Source organism: Mus musculus, chromosome 4 (genome assembly GCF_000001635.26).
Source record: "Mus musculus strain C57BL/6J chromosome 4, GRCm38.p6 C57BL/6J".
In the NCBI taxonomy this organism is placed as follows: Eukaryota; Metazoa; Chordata; class Mammalia; order Rodentia; family Muridae; genus Mus; species Mus musculus.
In genome coordinates this window covers 143422719-143435173 of record NC_000070.6, presented here as the reverse complement: position 1 = coordinate 143435173, position 12455 = coordinate 143422719, and positions in this window count along the sequence as shown.

Here is a 12455-nt window from a genome sequence, read left to right as displayed (position 1 = left end):
CTTTATACATACATGCAGAAAAGGAAGGTATTTTCAATTACAAAACACACATGGATGTTTAGGTATAACCTGAACAGAAATAAAAATCTATGTCAAAAAAAGGGAAAAAAAATGAAAATTGATCAGATGGATTTGAAACTGTCTTACAGGCCATTAGTTCCTTTACTTTGCAAGAAAAAAGCGTGGAGATTTCAATGGGGTAGAAGCCAGCCTGGTCTAAGGAGTGAGTTCTAGCCAGGGTTATTTTAGTGAGACCTTCTCTCAAAAAACAACAACAAAACATACAAAAACACTGCATTTACAATCATAACCAGTGTCTTCAACCAGTTCTTCTTAAAAGACTCTGAACTTGTGTTCTTCTGTCCCATCTCTTGTCTAATGATTCTAGATCCGATGGAGTACCCCAGTGGAGGAAGGTGATCTATAGGCAGTGAGGGCTGATAAGAAGATAAACTTGGATTCCTGCCCAGCTGGAGACCCGGGCCTACTGGCCAAGAGCAAAGACCTGGCACTGGACACAATCCCTCACAGCACACACCCCAGAGGCAGCTCCATCCCCCACCCCCACCCCCCAGCCCCTAGTATTCAGACGCATTCCAAGATCTTAAACCTTGCCACAAGACCGGGCATACCAGCACCCCTGCCACCCGAGAAGCAGATTCCCGCCCAGCCAGAGACTCTAAGCGCCTTCTGGCTACCTCCTGTGCCTGCCAAGAGCAGAGACCTGATCCCACACAGCACACACACACCAGTGGCATCTTGAACCCCCTCCCCACCCCACCCCCAACCCCAGTTGCAGCTCCAATCCCCAGGATCACAGGATCACATGAACAACGATAGGCTCCAGTCAGAGACTGGGAGGTCAGATAACACCAGAGATAACCAAATGGCCAGAAGCAAGTGTAAGAACATAAGGAACAGAAACCAATTTGACTTAGCAACATCAGAACCCAGTTTTCCCACCACAGCAAGTCCTGGATATCCAAACACACCCTTAAAACAAGATTCAAATCTAAACTCTCATTTCATGAAGATGATAGTGGACTTTAAGGACATAACTCTCTTAAAGAAATGCAGAAGAACACAAGTAAACAAGTAGAAGCCCTTAAAGAGGAAACACATAAATCCCTTAAAGAAATAGAGGAAAACACATCCAAACAGGTGAAACAATTGAACAAAACCATCCAGGATCTAAAAATGGAAGTAGGATCATTAAAGAAAACTCAAAGTGATACAGCTCTGGAGATGGAAAACCTAGGAAAGAGAACAGGAGTCAAAGATGGAAGCATCACCAACAGAATACAAGAGATAGAAGAGAGAATCTCAGTGGTAGAAGATACAAGACATAGACACAACAATCAAGGAAAATACAAAAAGCAAAAAGCTCCTATCTCAAAACATTCAAAAAATTCAGGACACAATGAAAAGACCTGAGAATAATAGGTATAGAAGAGAGTGAAGATTCCCAACTCAAAGGGCCAGCAAACATCTTCAACAAAATTATAGAAGAACTTTCCTAACCTAATGAAATAACTGCCCATAAACATACAAGAAGCCTACAAAACACCAAACAAATGGGACCAGAAAAGAAATTCCTCTCATCATATAATAACTAAAACACCAAAGTCACAGAACAAAGAAAGAATATTGAAAGCAGTAAGGGAAAGGGGTCACATTACATATAAAGGCAGACCTATCAGAATTTACACCAGACTTCTCACCAGAGACTATAAAAGCCAGAAGATCCTGGGCAGATGTCATTCAGACCCTAAGAGATCAAAAATGCCAGCCTAGGCTACTATTCCCAGCAAGACTCGCAATTACCATAGATGGAGAAACCAAAGTCTTCCAAGGCAAAACCAAATTTAAACAATATCTTTCTACTTAACCAGTCCTACAGAGGATAAGAGAAGGAAAAGTCTCATACAAGGAGGGAAACTCCACCCAAGAAAAAGCAAGAAAATCTTTTCACAACAAACACAAAAGAAGAGAAACACCAAACACAATTCCAACTCTAACGAAAAAATAACAGGAAGCAACAATTATTGATCCCTAATATCTCTCAACATCAATAGACTAAATTCCCCAATAAAAAGACATAGGCTAACAGACTGGATATGTAAACAGGATCCAGCATTTTGTTGCATACAGGAAACACATGTCAGAGCCAAAGACAGACACTCCCTCAAAGTAAAAGGATGGAAAATTTCTTTCCAAGCAAATGGTCCCAAGAAAGCTGGAGTAGCAAAATAGACTTTCAACCAAAAACTATCAAAAAAGATGGGGAAGGTCACTACATACTTATCAAAAAAAAATCTCAATTCTAAACATCTAGGCGCCAAATGTAAGGACACCCACATTTGTAAAAGAAACACTACTAACGCTCGAAACACACATTGAACCTCACACAATAATAGTAGATTTCAACACCCTACTGTCACCAATGGACAAATCATGGATACAGAAACTAAACAAAGACACAGTGAAACTAAAAGAAGTTATGAACCAAATGGATTTAACAGATAGCTACAGAACATTTCACTCTAAAACAAAAGAATATACATTCTTCTCAGCACCATATACTCAAACACAAAACAAACCTCAACAGATATAAGAATATTGAATTAAACCCATGTATTCTATCAGACCCTCATGGACTGAGGATGGTCTTTAATAGCAACAAAAACAACAGAAAGCCCATATACATGTGGAAGTTGAACAACTAACTACTCAATGATAACTTGGTCAGGGAAGAAATAAAGAAAAAAATTAAAGACTTTTTAGAATTCAATGAAAATGAAGGCACAACATAACCAAATTTAGGGGACACAAAGAAAGCAGTGCTAAGAGGAAAACTCATAGTTCTAAGTGCCTCCAAAAGGACTGGATAGAGCACATGCTAGCATCTTAATGGCTCATCTGAAAGCTCTAGAACAAAAAAGAAGCAAATACACCCAAGAGGAGTAGAAGGCAGGAAATAAACTCAGGGCATAAGCACTTGTTGCTTTGTCCTCCAAGGGGTAGTCTAGAACACAGCTCTGTGCTCCCCACTGTGCCGAATTACTGTGCTCCTCTTCTCAGCAGGATTTGACAAGTCTACCGATTTGTCTTGAAGGAGATGACTTGCTCTGGGGTCCTTGGAGATCAATGCATAAAATGGTGGGGCACTTAGACATATGAAACACTTTCCCAGAAGCATAAACCTAGAACCAGCCTGCAAAGAAACACATTCTGAAAACAGTCAGGCAGGAAGTATATTTTCCTGATGACCCTTCAGATATGTGTTGTGTAATATGGGAGGTTATATTAGTAATTAAGGCCAATGGGTATCAATCAGATCCTCAGCCCAGTGAAAAGCATCTTTGTCCTCCAGGAGATAGTCTGGACCCAGGTCTATGCTCCTGATACTCCAGGGCTATGCTCCTCATACCCCAGTCCCAGCTCTGTACCCACTGCTGCCCCAGCACTGTGTTCCTGCTCCCAGCAGGAGACTGATCTAGGGCTTTGTCTTTGAGGAGATGACTTGTTCTGGGGTCCTTAGAGATCACTTCATAAAATGGTAGGGCCCTTGGGACCTATGACACAGTATTTCCCAGAAGCAGAAACCTAGAATAACAAGCCTCCAAAGTAACACATTCTGAAGAGAGTAGGGCAAAAATAAAAAATGAGGTGCAGAGCTAAACAACTGAGTAATATTGAATGGCCAAGAAGCACCTAAAGAAATGTTCAACATTCTTAGTCATCAGAGAAATGCAAATCAAAACAACCCTGAGATTCCACCTTACTCCAGTCAGAATGGCTAAGATCAAAAACTCAGGTGACAGCAGATGCTAGCAAGGATGTGGAGAAAGAGGAACACTCCTCCATTGCTGGTGAAATGCAAGCTGGTACAACCACTCTGGAAATCAGTTTGGCATTTCCTCAGAAAACTGGACATAGTATTTCCTGAGGACCCAGCTATACCACTCCTGGGCATATACCCAAAAGATGCTCCAACATGTATTGACACATGCTCCACTGTGTTCATAGCAGCCTTATTTATAATAGCCAGGAGCTAGAAATAACCCAGATATCCCTCAACAGAGAAATGGCTACAGAAAATGTGGTTCGTTTACACAATAGAGTACTACACAGCTATTAAAAATGATGAATTCGGGTTGGTGAGATGGCTCAGTGGGTAAGAGCACCTGACTGCTCTTCCGAAGATCCAAAGTTCAAATCCCAGCAACCACATGGTGGCTCACAACCATCTGTAATGAGATCTGACTCCCTCTTCTGGAGTGTCTGAAGACAGCTACAGTGTACAGCTACTTATTACATACAATAAAAATAAATAAATCTTTATAAAAAATGATGAATTCATGAAATTCTTAGGCAAATGGATAGAACTAGAAAATATCATCCTGAGTGAGGTAACCAATCACAAAAGAAAACACTGGGGGGGGGGGGGCTGGTGAGATGGCTCAGTGGTTAAGAGTGCCAACTGCTCTTCCAAAGGTCCTGAGTTCAAATCCCAGCAACCACATGGTGGCTCACAACTATCCATAATGAAATCTGATGCTCTCTTCTGGAGTGTCTGAAGACAGCTACAGTGTACTTACATATATTAAGTAAATAAATAAATATTTTTTTAAAAAAAGAAGAAAGAAAAAGAAAGCACATGGTATGCACTGGCTGATAAGTGGATACTAGCCCAAAAGCTCCAAATAACCAGGATACAATTCACAGGTCACAGGTCACAGGTCACAGGTCACATGAAGCTCAATAAGAAGGAAGACCAAAGTATGGGTGTTTTGGTCCTTCTTAGAAGGAAAACAAAATACTCACAGGAGCAAATATGGTGATAAAGTGTAGAGCAGAGACTGTCCCAGACACTATTATGGATGCCAAGAAGTACATGCTGAAAGGAGCCTGATATGGCTGTCTCCTGAGAGGCCAAGCCAGAGCCTTACAAATGCAGAGCCAACCATTGGACTGATCATGAGGTCCCTAATAGAGGAGTTAGAGAAGGGACTAAAGGAGCTGAAAGGCTTTGCAACCCTATAGGAAGAACAACCAACCAGAACTCCCAGGGCTAAGCTATCAACAAAGGAGTATACATGGCTCCAGCTGAATATGTAGCAGAGGATGGCCTTGTCATACATCAATGGAAGGAAAGGTCCTTGGTCCTATGAAGGTTTAATAGATGCCCCAGTATAGGGAAATCGAGGACCGGGAGGTGGGAGTGGGTGGGTGGATGGAGGAACATCCTCATAGAAGCAGGGGGAGGGAGGTTGTGATAGAGTGTTTCTGGGAGGGAGGGAAAACAGGAAAGGGGATAACATTTGAAATGTAAATTTAAAAAAATATCCAATAAAACAAATTAAATTAAATGGTTAACAAGAAGAAAAAAAAAGTGAGTGGTGTTTTCCCAATGACCCTTCACTTGTGTATTGTGTGATATCGAAGGTTGTATTAGTAATTAAGACTGGAATCAACATATAAATTCTGACATTTTAGAAAGACACAAACATGTTTGTCTAGGCTTCTGTCATGTTGGGCTTGAAAGCAGTGTCTGTTTCCCAGGTATAAACAGAGTGCTCTTAACAGTCAAGTCAGATGGGCATAGCATTGTCCTTCTGGGATGCCCTAGGGTCTTCAGTGTATTCTGGAAATCAGAAAATTTCAGGGAACCTTTTATAGAAAGCCTTCACACCAGTCATCACTGCAACCCCAAGGGGCTGAGTACAGCTCTAGCTTAGCTTGATGTGGTAGGGAAAGTCCTTCAGGATGAGCATGTAGCTGCCATTTGCATAGAAGCTGACCCTGGAGGTGGGCCCAGTGTTGCATGCCTTTAACCCCAGTCCTCCAGAGGCAGAGGGAGGTGGACCCTGGCAAAAACAATAAATTCACAAATTAACTGATATTTGAGATGAAGGCTGAGATCCATTTGCAGTTGTTAGAAATAAGTTTTTGGTCACAAAGAAAGAGGCCATGGTGTCAACTGAAGTTCTGGACACACAAAATTTACTCTCTCAGGGGGGCACACTAGGGAGATCGAACACACAGAAACAGAAAGTGAGTTTGGATTTTATTCGAACTCAAGACAGTGACTTTTCTGCATCAGCTCGGGTCAGAACTCACAGTCCTATTTGATGGGCTAATCTGGAAAAATTGACACATTGGGGCGGGGGGGGGGGGTCACTGCTCTAGGCCATTAAATTCCTAGAACACAGCAGAAACTCTGTGTAAACAAAGGTTCTCTCTCTCTCTCTCTCTCTCTCTCTCTGTGTGTGTGTGTGTGTGTGTGTGTGAAACATTTGAACAAAAGTTTTGCAAGGTCAGGCAGATAAAAAAGACATTTGAATTTCTTTGGGGGGTTGTTTTGTTTTGATTTTCTCTTTTTTTCTTTTTTTCTTTCTTATTTTTTAATCTTCTTTCCTTTTTTCTCTGCATTCTTTTATCTCTTCTTTCCTTTTTTCTTTTCTTATTATATTCTCTCCATTTTTTTCCTCAAACCCTTGTGTCAGACATTTGAATTTCTTAAACACAAGTTGTACGTCATTTGATTAAAATCTCATTTACCATTTCTTTTGTCATTGTTTTGATTTGATTTTCAAGACAAGGTTTCTCTATGCAGCCCTAGCTGTCCTGGAACTTGCTCTATAGACCAGGCTGGCCTCACAGAGATCCTCCTGTATCTCTGCCTGCCCAAAAGCTGGCTGGGATCAAAGGTGAGTGCCACCACTGCCCGGCTTCACTTAATAGTTCTTGCCGAGTGAAAACTAGTCTTCAGCCTGCTTCTCTGGGTATTATACCAGGAAGATGACTCTGCAGGTAAAGCCACTCAGCCTGCAGGCCTGGAGACCTAGGTTCAATTCCTAGGACCCACGTTAAGTGGGAATCTGAGCAGCAACTCCACAAGTTTGTCCACCATCACACGGAGCAGTAAGTAAAACTTTGAAAATAAAGAATTTCCTGGCTCACCTTGAGGCTGATCTTCCTTGTCTCAGTTGTGAGATGAGTTATATGAGGTATCCTGATGGAGCGGACTGACTTGAGGATCTGAGTCCAAGATGGACATCGGCAGCTTAACTTGCACGGGGGAGAATATCTCATCTGATTACAGATGAGATCCTTTGGAAGCCCCTGAAATTGGGCTTGTAAGAAGCCATGAGTTCAGATGCTAGTCTGTAAGGGTCTGAAAATCATCACTGAAGGAAGACCCCAGATTCAGATAGTACTCAAAACAACGTGTTTATTCTGCATCAGCATTCAGGGGTCAACCGTTCTTTGAAATGGAGACCCCAGGTAAAGGCATGCAGGCCTTCTTATAGGAACTGGGGGAACTCTCTAGAAGGACTAGGTAATCTAAAGTTTCATTGGTGGGCCCCGGGGGCTCACAGGTGATCCATGATCTACATTCCTATGCCGTGAGCATTCAACCCTGTGATGGATGAAATGAATGGCCCAGCATAGATGGCCCATTCTGAGATAAGATATTTCCCCATTTTTGTGGTTATCCCCAGGCTGTTCTTTGGAAGGGGGTTTTATGATCTTGTTCTGGATTTTATGGTCTGTTCCTAGAGCTGGTGCCTTATGGCCTTTTTTGAAATCAGACCTGGACCTCAAAATAGAGACAAATGGGGTTTATATTGTCCTTTCAAGTCAAGCCTACCCTCCGAATGCCACATTTAATCAAGCTGTGGTAAATTGCTCAGTATGCTTGAAGCACACTTTACCTAGAAACATTCTTGTACTAATTATTATATTAGTAAGAATGTATATGCTCAATAAAAGTAAAAGGCAAAAAAAAAAAAAAAAAAAAAAAACCAAGCCAGGTTCAGTGGTACATGCCTATAGTCTCAGGACTTGGGAGGCAGAGGCAGAAAGAAACCCTGTTTCAAACAAAGAAAAGAAAAAACTCAAAACAAAACAAAACAAAAATTTTTAATTGGAAAATATTAGGCTGGGGCTGAAGCTCCATGGGAAGGTAGCTTACCTGGGAAGTTCATGACCTTGAGGGTCGAAAAGAAGTCTGTTGGCCTCAGAGAAAGACCAAAGTAATGATCCCACCCACATAGAGCTGGATGGAACACTGTTTGTTGGGTTTGCTGATGGGGAATCAACAGACAGTGTCACAGCACACTGGAGATGTCCCTGCTGTGAAAAGACAGTGTCCTCCATACAGCTATCATTCCACCCTCCACATTCTCTAGCACTTCCCGAGAGCGGGGACAGCTGGGGCAGAATTACTCACAGCTGGCAGGAGGCCCAAGCAGAGGCTCAGGGGAGGCTCTAATGCTCTCCCCATTCCATCCTTGCTTTTGGACCTTAACTCACTTGGTAAATTCTACAGCTAATGCCCAAGACGACACAGTGAGAAATGATCGCAAAAAGAAACAAATCAAAATTAATAAAATAAATAAATAAATAAACCAGTAGAATGGGATCCAGATGTTGTAAGGCCGGCCAACACAAGCTCGATTCTGCAGCTCCACCCAACCATAAGATGATCCATTCTCATGCATATTTTTGATTTGGGAGCTAAATACAAGAAAGATAATTTAAAAGGGTGTTGACTGTTATCTGGAATGTGAATAAACAGCTTCCAGGAGCTATGCCTTGAGAAGTGAATTTAAAATTAGAAGCACACTAAAAACATCATGTCCTGAGCATTGGAATGAAAAGCCATTTAAAGCTCACTTTAAAATCCTCTCAGTTTCCCCTCTACCAGGGAAGGATCTCAGGATGTAGGTCACAGAGTTCTGTCTGCCTATGCCTCCCAAGAGCCGGGAATAAAGGCTTGAACTGCCACACCCTTTAAGAATCATTTCTCTCTTTTTAACTTTTAATTGGTTATTTTATTTATTTATTTATATTTCAAATGGTATCCCCCCTTCCCAGTTTCTCCCCTGCTTCTATGAGGGTGCTCCCCCAACCACCCACCTACTCCCGCCTCACCATCCTAGCATTCCCCTACCCTGGGGCATCAAGCCTTCACTGGACCAAGGGTCTCCCCTCCTATTGATGCCAGATAAGGCCATCTTCTGCTACATATGCAGATGGAGCCATGGGTCCCTCCATGTGTATTCTTTGGTTGGTGGTTTAGTCCCTGTGAGCTCTGGGGGGGAGGGGAGGTCTGGTTGGTTGATATTGTTGTTCTTCCTATGGGGTTTCAAACCCCTTCAGCTCCTTCAGTCCTTCCCCTAACTCCTCCATTGGGGTCCCCATGCTCAGTCCGATGGTTGGTTGCAAGTATCGGGATCTGTACCATTAAGGCTCTAGCAGAGCCTCTCAGGAGACAGCTAGATCAGGCTCCTGTCAGCAAGCACTTCTTGGCATCAGCAATAGTGTCCCGGCTGCATATGGGATGGATCCCCAGGTGGGGCAGTCTCTGGATGCCTTCCTTCAGTCTCTGCTCCACACTTTGTCTCCATATTTCCTTCTGTGGGTATTTTGTTCCCCCTTCTAAGAAGGACTAACGCATCCACACTTCCTTCTTCTTGAGCTTCATATGGTCTGTGAATTGTACCTTCAGTATTCCAAGCTTTTGGGCTAATATCCACTTATCAGTGAGTACATGCCATGTTTGTTCTTTTGTGACTGGGTTACCTCACTCAGGATGATATTTTCTAGTTACATCCATTTGCCTGCGAATTTCATGAATTCATTGTTTTTAATAGCTGAGTAATACTCCATTATGTAAATGTACCATTCCTCTGTTGAGGGACATCTGGGTTGTTTCTAGCTTCTGGCTATTATGGCTGCTATGAACATAGTGGAGCATGTGTCCATGCTAATTACATGTTGGAGCATCTTTTGGGTATATGCCCAGGAGTGGTATAGCTGGGTCCTCAGTTAGTACTATATCCAGTTTTCTGAGGAACCGCCAGAGTGGTTGTACCGGCTTGCAATCCCACCAGCAATGGAGAGGAGTTCCTCTTTCTCCTCATCTTCATCAGCATCTCCAGTCACCTGAGTTTTCGATCTTAGCCATTCTGACTGGTATGGGGTGGAATCTTCTTATCTGGCAAAATTTTTCAACATAAAAAACTTATGGCTGTGTTTATTCTACTCTTTTATCAGTCCCAGGAGACTTTCTGGGGCCTTCAAAGGTAGTTCCAGGTCAAAAAAAGGTTTAATGTAGAACTTGGCCTTGGAAATGTTTGATAAAGGTTGGGGAGGCGGGGGCTGGAGAGATGGTTCCATGGTTAAGAGTACATACTACTCTTCCAGAGGTCGTGGATTCCATGCCCACTGACATGGTAGCTCATAACCATTGATAACTCCAGTTTTAGGGAATCAGATGTCCTCTTCTGCCCTCCATGGGCACCAGGCACACATGTACATACACTTACATGTGTGCAAGCAAAACACTCATGCACATAAAAGCACATGTGTACATACACTTACACACATGTGTGCAAGCAAAATACTCATGCACATAAACTTAAAAGTACCTATATTAAGATATGTATAATTTTTATTATTATTTATAAAAATGTAAAACACTTAATGAAATTGGATTCAGATCATGGTGGAATAAAAACCTTTGTTTAAGCCAGGCAGTGGTGACACACATCTTTGATCCCAGCACCTCAGAGACAGAGGCAGGTAGAGCTCTGAGTTCGAGGCCAGCCTGGTCAACAGTGTACGTTCCAGGACAGCCAGGGCTACACAGAGAATCCCTGTCTCAAATCCATCCCCTGACCAAAAAAAGACCTTCATCTGTAAGAGAGATAATTAGAAGCACTTGAAAGCAAAGAAATACTTGAACTTACAGAAGTCTACTTGCCTCTGCCTCCCCAGCCTGGGGCTAAAGCGTGGGGATGGTTTTACTATAGCTACCCTTCATTCCTTTGGTTGATTTGGCCACAGGGAAGACTAAAACAAGAAAGGTCTAAAACAAAACAAACAAAGAAATGTCTAGAAATCGAGCTAGATTTCTTTTCCAGTCTCTCCTCTGTCCCCAGCCCAACGCCAGACCCCAAGGAAGCACAGGATATCTCCCTGTGTCACAGGACTAACCCTGTCTCAGCATCCCTGTTCAAGCTTTCCAGGTGGCTCTGCGTGCAGGTATATGACTCTTTATCACTTATGAGAGTTTGTTATTTGCACACTGGCTTTGAGACAGTGACTGCGGCCATGTCATCTTAAGCTGACAGTTCTGCTTCCTCAGCCCCTAAATGGTGGAGTGGACAAGTGCCACCACAACAGGAAGCAATGGTGATGGTGATGGTGATGGTGATGGTGGTGGTGGTGGTGGTGGTGGTGGTGGTGGTGGTGATGGTGGTGGTGGTGGTGGTGGTGATGGTGATGGTGGTGGTGGTGGTGGTGGTGGTGGTGATGGTGGTGGTGGTGATGGTGATGGTGATGGTGGTGGTGATGGTGGTGGTGATAATGGTGATGATGATGATGATATAATGGCACACTATGTACACTTTCTCTTCAGCCTTTCTATGGGGAGGATGGGCATGTGCCCTTCCTTACACATCAAGTCCTCAAGTCTTAGGGAGAGGATTGTCTTCCTTTAATCATAAAGGGAGAGGGTTCAGCTTTCAGGCTGACTAGAATTAAGAAGAGCAGCGGTTAGAACTGCACGGTGAACTTGTGTCCACTTGAATGCTTATGAAAGCTCCCCCATGCTGCTAGTAAAGGCAGTTTGGCTTCAAGCCTAATACATGGTGAGCACGATGGGGGAAAACTGAGGTTTCCATCCTTAGAAGAGTAGTGACTCTGGCTCTGACTTGAGTCCTGTGATGAGGGAGACGGGCTTCTTATGCCTCTGTCTAAAAGCGTATTCTTGCCTGGATGCTTCCCAAGAGGCCTGCAGACTGAAGATCCACAACGATGAGCCTCCAGACCACAGCCACACTGCTGGAGCTGGCAATGCACATGCCCCTAAGGCATGAAGCCTTGGCCCTCGCTGCTCTGGAGGACCTGCCCATGAAGCAATTCCCACCACTGTCCACGGATGCATTCACAGGCAAATCACCTACCCTCCTGAGGGCAATGGTGGCAAGCTGGCCTCAGTGTGGAGTCTTTAATGGAGATGGCCCACCTGCAGCCTTTTGAGGGTGTGCTGGGTGGGCTGCTAACCCAGAAGATTCATCCCAGGTAAGCAAGATTCACATATGCAGGAATTCAAGCAAGGGGCAAACATAACCAGAAGGAATGGTGTCAAAATGGATCAGAGATTCCTGATGGACCTAGCTGGACCTAGCTTGAATGACTGTCAAAGACCAACTTTGGCAGCAGAGGATAAACTGAGGAAGGCAGCCAATTTGGCGCAGGGGGTGTGGGAGGGGGGTGCTTAGAGCTGCTGATGGAGGTGGGATCCCGATACCTATAGAGGCTGCTGCCAAAGGCAGCCTGCAATTAGACAAGTTATTCCGCAGACTTTTCTCTGAGGGAACAAAGCACACAAGTGGTTCACACAGAGAGAGAGACACACACACACAGAAAGACATGCA